This window comes from Sparus aurata, chromosome 9 (genome assembly GCF_900880675.1).
Source record: "Sparus aurata chromosome 9, fSpaAur1.1, whole genome shotgun sequence".
NCBI lineage: Eukaryota > Metazoa > Chordata > Actinopteri > Spariformes > Sparidae > Sparus > Sparus aurata.
This window is the reverse complement of record NC_044195.1, coordinates 21,560,482-21,570,326: the sequence shown is the minus strand read 5'-3', so window position 1 is coordinate 21,570,326 and position 9,845 is coordinate 21,560,482. Positions and strand designations below refer to the sequence as shown.

At 40.0% G+C, this 9,845-nt stretch overlaps 1 protein-coding gene across 4 annotated transcripts in view; it reads left to right on the top strand.

The window, feature by feature from the left end:
- The first annotated feature begins 402 nt into the window (after positions 1-402).
- The window catches only part of map3k13 (mitogen-activated protein kinase kinase kinase 13), a 33,933-nt gene continuing 24,490 nt past the window's right edge, over positions 403-9,845 (top strand). For all 4 annotated transcript variants that reach the window (XM_030428670.1, XM_030428661.1, XM_030428663.1 and 1 more), the window contains exon 1: positions 403-522. The gene's annotated coding sequence lies outside the window, so the exon portion shown is untranslated. The remainder of the gene's footprint in view (positions 523-9,845) is intronic.

The window sequence follows — 9,845 nt, the reverse complement described above, 5'->3', positions numbered from 1 at the left end:
CAATTGCTTCACACTGCACACTTGATTAACAGTGAAAATAACGTAACTTATTTATGTAATAGATAAATATAAGTATGTATAATGTAATATAATGTGTGATATAGTAAACACATACATATGTATAATTTACTTTTATTCGTACCTTTAATCTTGAAGTACATTTAATATCAGATACGTTAGGACTTTTACTCACGTATCATTCGTATCGGTGAGTTTCACTTTGACCAAAGAAATATTTAAAAACTAAATATCTTTGCTTTTACTCAAGTATGACTTTTAGTTTGCGCTTCTTCATAACGGCCGTTTTGTTCTGCTGCTGGATCCATCTGTCCAGTAGACGATCTTTGAGGCCCGTGTACGCCGAGCTGCTTACAGGTGTACCAGAGTGTCCGGAAGTGACGTGGGACGCTCACAAGACTCCGCCGTCGGATTGGATGATAAATACATGGACCGAGAGAAGAGAGAGGGGGAGAGAGAGAGGCAGCAGTTGGACATCTCTGAGGGACCCAACGGATCTTAACGGTAATATTCTCCATTTTATATGATCTGTGTCGACTGACGAGGCTTTGTAGTGACATAAAATGCCTCCATGTTGCTTCAGTTTGATGATAAACGTTGTGTTTTGACCGCGGGATGAGTTGGGATGGGCTGACTCGGCTAGCTGTCAGTTGATCTCCGGGTCTGGGAGCATTACCACGACGACGATGGACCGTGACGCGAAGGTTCGGGCTGTTTATGAATGAATTTACAGCCTCAGCTCGAAACCCAGTGTACCCCAGAGTCCACAGACATATAACAGTGTGATTAGTTTAAATCACTGTAATCACTGTGGGTCGGACAGCTGATAGAAAGTGGACCCTGCGCATACAAGTATTAAAAAAAGGTTGAAGCTATTATTCGCCTTCATTATGTAACCTAAGTGTACAATCTGGGTGAATACTGAAGTGTTTGGATCTAGTTTGAACCAGGAGAAGGAAGGAAATTATAGGCTGCTCTGCCCTGCTGTTGCAGGAAAAGGAGGCTAAATTATAGTGGGTGGTGGAGAAATGTTTGTTTTTGAGTTAGATTGTAGTTTTGTGCAGTATTTCTGACTACGTGGCTCAAACAAAACTGTGAGAAAATGATCCTGGCTGGCAGAGTTTGGCTCTGATTTATGAGTATGTGGTCTTAATGAGGGTGTTATTATGTTATTGCACTGTTTTCTTAGTTACACCTGGTGTAAATGAACGCAGTCTGATACTGCAACCCTGCAGTACAATTTCATTGAAGTGACACAATGTTCACTTTTTGTTTTTGAAGAGTCAAATCTTAAAATGTATGGTGATTTATGAGTTTGTGGTGCTCATGTTTCTCATATTTTGTCCACTCCACATATATCCTGATCAAAGGAGACTAGATATAAGACACTTGTGAGCATAATGCATCAAAATTCTGCAGCATCACAAGCCAGAATTTGGACACAGTCATTGTTTTGTGGTGTCAAGTCTTGCTTTATGAAGTGCTTAGTCCAATCCAAGTCTTAAACAAGGTAGTATGCACCCTTAAATAAATGGAATGCCATTACATATTTAGGAATATAGTAATGGATTATACTATAATACTAGAACGATCTGTAGTGATTACCTGCATTTAAAAGCAAAATGATCAGGTGTGCCTTAGTGTTCCACTGATGTTACTCCTGTTACACTGTTACAGTTATTTGCATTATTTTCACATGTAACACATTGAACACATCAGCTTAATCTTTCCCGGCTTACAGAGGCAATGAAGTCATCAAAAGTCCACATACATTTTCTGGCGGCTGAGGGGGAGGACGGGTTATGTAGCTCATGGACATTTTAATGTGAAATTAAAGTGATTTGCCATGTGATATGTAATGAAAAAGTTGCCATATCCAGGAAAATAATAACAAATCACAATACAGCATACAAATGGCAATTACATGTGTTATTAATAAGTCATTCAAGTTAATGTCAGGTTTGATATAATTCAAGTCATGATATATAGTAGGGCTGGGTATCACCAGGTACCTCGCGATACGATACTATCACGATATTTTGCCCACGATAACGATAATATCATGATACAGCGATTCTGCGGAAGTTGATATATTGCAAGAAATTTCATTCACAATACATAATGATATCTGTGATACTGGTCTCTTTATCAAGATAGCTGTTGACTTACTGTACATATCTTATCATATACGTGTACATCTTATGGTCTTATTAAAATGTGTACATGACCATGATCATTTATGCAGACCTTGATATGTCCTGTTGTGTTCACATTGTATTTTTCATTATTATTTTGGTTGTGTGGTTTGATTTTTTTATTAAGGATAAATTATAAAATTGTTCCAGTGTCTGTATATTCCATATAATTCAAAGATCATTGCGAAGTTGCTCATGTTGACTTTACAGTATTCTTGGATTTTGCTTAGTCGAGTCTCAAATCACCAGATTCACTCTAGTCCAAACCTCGTGTGACAAACTGAAGTCTTCTAATAAACAACCAAAACATTTAACCAACACCTCTCCCAAAACACTTTCAACAAAAAACTGAGCATTAAAATCTTTATGCAAGTCGGATTTATTCCAAGACTGTTGTATTACACTGCACTACTTTTAGCGAGGTGTACCTAATTAGCTGGGGATTGTGGGTTGATGTTCAGAGAGACAAGGTGATCAGTGCCCTCTGCCAGATGTGGGACTGATAACACATCAGCCTGTGTGCTCTTTGTGAGCTCTCAGCGTCCGTCTGACACAAACCAGAGACAATCGTTCATCCGTCTTTCATGAAGACTCCATGTCACAACAGCTTTATGGTTCGGCTGCTTTTCACTTCTGTCCCACGTACTCTGACAGTCAGTCAGTCAGCCGTGGAGAGCGTTGCACATGTGAGCGGTGGATGCTGTGCGCTGTCATGGCAGCAGCATTGTGTTCCAGCCTCATTGTGCTGAGCGGGACATTTCCAGTAAGTGTCCACGTGTGTCACTAATGGCTCCGCTACTCTTGTAACTGCTGCAGTGTGTGCGGTGCAGTTACAGGTCATGCTCTGCACCAATCAGCCAAATGTGGTCCCCCACTAACAGCGTGTTGAAGCCTACACCTCTCAGGTGTTCTTCTTAACTATGGCACAAAGACACCGAACACCAGGCTTACAGCAAATGTGAGCAGCTACACATGTGGACCTGTTTTATGTGGTCTTTTATTATACAAGGAGTGCTTTGACATTGAACCCGAGATCTGCCACCAACAAAGAATGAGCAGAATGTTTTGCATTTCAACAGTATACATTAGTGAACGCGTGACATGAAACTACAACAGCCGTTTAATTTCCAATAACATTACAAAGAGGTGTGAAGTGCTGGATTTTCCACCCCTATGTTATAGTATCAGTGAATATGAGATGAGTGCTGTTTAAAGAATGAGGCTGGCAGTATTCTATGAAGAGGCAGACAATTAGCATGATACCTATGAACACAGATATTGTATTCGTAACGTTTTCATTTTGTTTTGTCCAAAAAGTTTCAAAGTATGAATACTTTTGAAATCCTAAACTGGCAACGGTTTTGTTGATTTATTAATCAAGCAAAAACGGCTCCAGCTAATTTTAATTTGCCACATTCTATTCTGTTCTGTTTTCATCTGTGTTTGTTTGTTAGTTGGACTGTCAGCAGGATTACACAAAAACTTCTGAACAGATTTCCTGAAACTTGGATGGAGGATGGGTCACAGCCCAGAATAGACCCCTAGACGTTTTGTGCAGATCCATATAAAAAAAGAAAAGATGCAGGGATTCTCCATTGTTGACCAAAATCTATTATATGAATGAGTCACACTGTCACAATGGATGACATGCTCCTTTTCTTAACCAAAAACATTGTGACTCTAGTTTATATTAGTATTAATCCGCCACTGTGAATGGTCCTCTGCAAATGCCCATTGCTCCCATTTTAGTCCTGCTCCATCAAAACAACAGACGGCAGCTGATTTGGAAAATCACATAGCCTTTTTTATAGAAATGAAACTGTATATTTTTGTTGAGATTGAAAGTTAATTCATGACCTTGCAAACAGTAGTCGACAACAGAGTCTCATCACAAAGTCACTCAAATCCCCTCTTCAGGAAGAAGTGGGTCACTCCGTTGTTTGTCCAGGTGTCATGACTACCTGCACATCTAAGTTAAATATCGTGTGCCACGTCGAGCAGAGTGTCAGGGGAAACATGGGAAGCGAGGGGGGGGGGGGTTGGGGGGGTACTGATTCTGGCATACAGACAGGAAGCTGCATTTATGTAATTGACATGTGTAGCAACAGCGGCAGCAGCATAGCCTTGCAGCTGGTCTGATCTCTCTAATCCTGACCCCGGAGACTCAGCTTGTTTGTTTTCAGTCTCATTTATGTAGCGGTGGCTCCAGTCAGCGTCGTGTCCCATCAGGCTTAATGAATAAGCTCAACGCCATGTTTCATAAGCTCAAACATGTAAAGTTTATATGTGTGGTGTGCTGTCTTTGACGAAGATCCATTACAGCTGTTAGGTGTTGTGACATCTGTAACGTGGGAAAAAGCACCGTGAAAAGGTTTTTAGACATCACTCCTCAGATGGTTCCATTTCCTGTATTGGGAAGTTGTTCTTCCAACTTCGGCGTGTTTATGAGCTTTTAAGTTGTAATGTGGAAACAATATAGACGCTACAGAACAAACATGTTGATAGCTTTTTTGTGTTTAAAGCTTGGGGTGGTATTTATCAAATGAATGATCGCTGTGTTCCATTTAGTTGAGATAGATAGTTCCAGGGCTCTGGTGTTGTCCATGCTCACTCACTGACATGGCTTTAAAAAAAGATAAATGTTTTCATGCGTATATCTGTGTAGGCCAATAGCCGCGACCAATCAGTCAGACTGTAGAGATACACCACAAAATGTATCAAGCACTTGATTTTTCACTGCAATATGTATCCCACCCATCTCATACTGAAACAGAAGGATTCTTCATTGATTAACTGAAGTCAGTTATTAAGCAAAAACCCTAAAAAATTCTCTTATGGAAATATGGAAAATATATGTCTTTTTCTGTTTTCTGTTCTGAATATATTTTAGGTTTTGGGCTGTTGGTTGACGTATTAAGACATCAGCTTGGTATGTGGGAAATTATAACGGACATTTTTCACAAATTTGTTATGTTTTTTAGAATAAAAACCCAATACAGCAAATCAAACTACAACACATTGATAATAAAATAAGCTACTGTTCAAAAAAGTGGGTCAGACCCATCATCCCTCTAAGGTATGTATGTGTGTGTTTCAGTTGTGTGCAGTTTACAAAGATAAATACCTAACAGCCATTGAAAATAGACATCACGTAGGTTAATGTGCTGGAAGTTCCCATCGCGTGCAGCTCAGCTATTGAAGGGCACTTGAGTGGAAAAATCCAAACAACAAACGCTGGGCTAAAGGAGGGATGTGAACATTAATGTCTTGGCCCCTTTCCTCCTCTCCTCCCTCAGGCCCTCTCCTCCCTTCCTTCCTCCCTTCTGACTGACATTTCTGTAATGACACTGTCTGAGCTCCACAGGCCCTGCCTCCACCCCACCGCCATCCTTAGCTTACTGTGCGCCACACGCAGCGCCAGCTTGTCACACCGAGAGCCTGCCTGGCTCGCCTCACATCTATATCAGACCACTAAATGCCAATAAGGACAACTCAGCTTGATGAAGAAAGTAAGCGTCTTCCATCTTCCGGGGCCCCTCTTGCTCTGTTGGCTCTCCTGGAGGTGGTGTTTGCCAATGGTTTTATTGGACACATTTGCAGACACTCTGCTGGTCAGCCTGTTTTAGGACTGGGATTCAGTTGAGAAGTGGGTTAAGCCCCCCCCATCTTTTTATATTTGGGCAGGGGTATTACAGTAGAGACTGTTAGGGGTTTGGATTAACCCAGCATTGTTGAACCCTATGTGTGCCTGGGCTTTACATCCTGTAGAGCAGTCTGAAAATAAATGTGGCCAAGCATGATGAAAAGCCTTCACAGGAGACCCACTTAACATTAACACAAGATTATTTTCTATACGACCTTCTACAATATTTTAGTAGCGAGAGTGTGCTTTGTATGCATGTACTGTATTCACCCAACTGCACATGGCTTTAAATGTACTTCTCTCTTGTGATTTGTCTGCGAGCTGAGCTTCTATAATTACCACAGCCTGCAGCGCCTCATGGGGAGCATATTAACACACACGAGTGGAGGAGCACATGCACAAGTCATACAGGCTGCGTGTGTGTGTGGTTGCTGGAATGCATTTGCAACATCTCTGACCTCTGATGTGTGTATTTGTCCAATAATATATGAGTAAAAAGGGATGCAGTGGTAGTCACATATCATTGTATAATGCTTTCTCATGTTTCCATGAGTCATGCTCGTCTAAAGCAATCAGGGTTATTGTCATAAAATCAGTCACAAGGTGTGATGTGCAGCGTTCACCATGTGACCAAGATAAATATTAGACTAGAGCAGCTACATGCTTGAATAACAGGCAAACTGTGTGTGTGTTTGTGTGTGTGCGCGCTTGTATACAGAATATGTATACATATATACAGAATTTTGAAAAATGTTAAAAAATGTTAGGAACACAACTACAGCAGCTACAAATAGCCAATCGTCAGCAACAATATTGATAATCGCTTAGTTATTAAAATCAACAACATTGTCCAGTTTGATTGTCTCAAGTCAGATTTCCAATCTGTTATATCGTCTTTAATTCGGGCTGCAACTGATAATGATTCAAATAGCTTCTTTTGTCCAATCAACTCTCAAAAACCTAAAGACTATTCATTTACGATCATAAATGGCAAGAAGCAAATCCTCACATTTAGGAAGCTGCATCCAGCAAGTGTGATCAACTGATCAATCAATTGACCAATTGTCGCAGCTCTGCGTAATTGGCGGAACGCAGATATATTGATATCAGCGTATATGTTGCCTGATATGTGTTTAACATTTTTTATGGAGATTATACTGCAGAACCATATCCTCTGAATTATTTACTGTGTAATTATTGGATTCCCAATAAAGTTTATGTTATCTTTGCACTGTTGTCATTTTATACAATAGAGTTTTTTTGTTTTACTGTAAATTATCCCTCCTCTGTTACATATCTCTAAGTGTTTGATCATTGCCAAAAATGCGTGTATATTGGCCAATATATCGATATCAGAATATTTTACTTCCATCGGTCTGACTTGTTGCACACTAGTATAAAATTAGACTGTTTTTCCTACTAACATGCTACTCTACCCAGTGCATCCTTTATGTACAGTGTGTGCTCTACCCTGCAGTCTCCTCTGTAACCTCACATATTCGTCTAACGGCACAAACACCGACAGTTGTAGTCTTGGGCAGACCACCACTGCAGCAGCCCCACACTCTTCCTTACATCCTCTATCCAGGGATGTGGAAGGAGGAGGTGAAGTGACATCCAAGCATGTGTTTATTTCCGCCCACTTCTGTAATTCTCTCCAGTGAAATAATTAGAAGGATGGAGGGCCTTCATAACATTTTATGTTATCTAAGACTAGCTGCTGTGTTCTGCATTATAGCTCTGCACACAATCCCATAAATCACGCTGGGGATTAACAGGTGCATACAGTTTGGAGGATGGGGGGCACAGTAGGCTTTCTGTCTGCTGCTGCAGCCTCCTACTCTGAACTCACGGTAAAGAGTCAACCAGGATAGATGGATTGTTGTGGTGCAGGCAGAATCCTCCGGGAGCGTTGAACAGTCATTGTTATGTAATTTCCTCTCAGTGCGGCTGGTCAGGCTGTGGGTTGTTGGTGGGCTCAGCACGGTAATCTCACAAGCATTATCTGTCTCTCAGAATCAGTGCTTGTTGTGTGCAGGACTCTCTCATCCATGCCTGCCTTTGTAAATCCAAACAACCAGTCAGGCCAGCCTGTTTCTATCATCCATCATGGACAAACAGGTTTGTCCTCATACATGAAGTCAACATACTCAGGACCAGTCTGTTCTCATTACTTTCGGTATTTTCCCAACTCATCAGACTTCCCCGTCCACTTACTCAATTGTATTCAACATTTGCCCCTGAGCCTGCGAGATTTAAAGGATTGCAGTTGGTACCAAAAAGCATTTGGTGTTGAAAAAGTGCTAACAACACACAGCTACACTATCTAATCACGAGGATATTTCTTCAGTATTTTCACTAAAATAAAGTGTGAATAATTTCAAGGTTTGCAAGCATTGGACACCAGTCCCTGAGAAAAAGTAAATAAAGCTAATTTATATTGACTACAGAGAGCAGCAACTTCAAAAAAAGGATTTAAAGTTATGAATGTCTAATTTGGTTGATAACTTCTTTTTAACTTAAACATTATATAATACTTCCACGACACTCTACAATATCTTTAGACAGTCTTCTGGGTAAGGGTTAGTGTGAAAAGGAAAACTGTTTTGAGAAACTTTCTCTGTACCATTTGTTAATAATTACTTTCAAATCAATAAAACCATAAATTATTATACATTTTATCTAAAGTGAATGTGTAATTTAAAAGCATCTTAACCACTCAGACGTTTTTTAATTCCACTAGAGTCATAAGCTGAGATGGTAGGTAACATTACTGTAACATTACCCTTTTAAGCTAATGCTACATTAGCTGCATTTTAGCAGGACTCTTCGTGGCAGTTAATGATGCTGTTACTCTACCAAGCTAACACTGAGCTGTCTTTTAGCAGGACTACTTCAGATGTTCTTTCTTAATTTAGTTGTATGATTGCTTGTTTGCCCTTTTTACTTGTGTTAACGGACAAAATTTCTAAGATTAATCTTAAAATTATTATGTAATTTACAGGAATTGGCTAGGGGAGAAGTTAGATGGGTTAGCTTTGACCAAGGCTAGCCGTGGATATCTCAACAGCTTACTTTAGCTACCAATAACTTGATATAACTCTCCTTGCAATCTACAGTGGATTTGTTAGCTTTTTTTGTCTGTTCGTTTGTTTGTTTTAGCTGCCATTTTGAAATGAAGTATTTCTGTTTTGAAATGATACCTACCTAACCTTCATATAAAAGCATAATTATGACGAAAGAGGCACTTTTAAGATTTACCGTATTTTCGTTTTCGGGTCAAACTCATTTTCAATGGGAGTGCTATTTTTAAAACACTAAGAAGGCTCAACACAACATGAAACTTTGCTTGTACTATCAACAGGGTCTCTACACATGAACCTGAGCATTGACAACATTGTTTGTGTACATAGAGTTTGCTAAAAAGAATGTTTTTGAACAACCCACCTTAGCAGTTGCTTGTTTCGCTAGCCGCCGTCCTGCCAGCCGAGAAGTATTGATTTCAGAATGCGACTTAACATGGAGAAGAGTTAGCAAACAGTGATTTTGATCGTAAAAGTGCCTGTAGAACTCCCACTGAAAATGAGTTTGACCCGAAAGTGAAAATATGGTAAATCTTAAATGTGCCTCTTCGTCACATGAAGTTACACGAAGGTTTGACGCGGGTACATTCACAACAAAGGCCTAGGTTGCATTTTGGCGAGAGGTTCGCTTTAATCTCCCTTCTAGAAGTATCTGACCCGTCTCTGCAGATCAAGACAGACTGTTGCTGTGCCAATGATAGACCTTGAACCAATCAGTGACTGAGAAAGCCTTTTATTGACAGTTTAATTGCTTTGCACAGTATTTCCCAGTTTATCACATTGATTGTCTTAGAGGTCGCACACACACACCGCAGGCATAAAAGGTAGACATGCCATATTGAAGTACATTTACTTAAATACTGCCCCTTATTGAGAATTGCATTTTTTATTTAAGACTTTGTACTT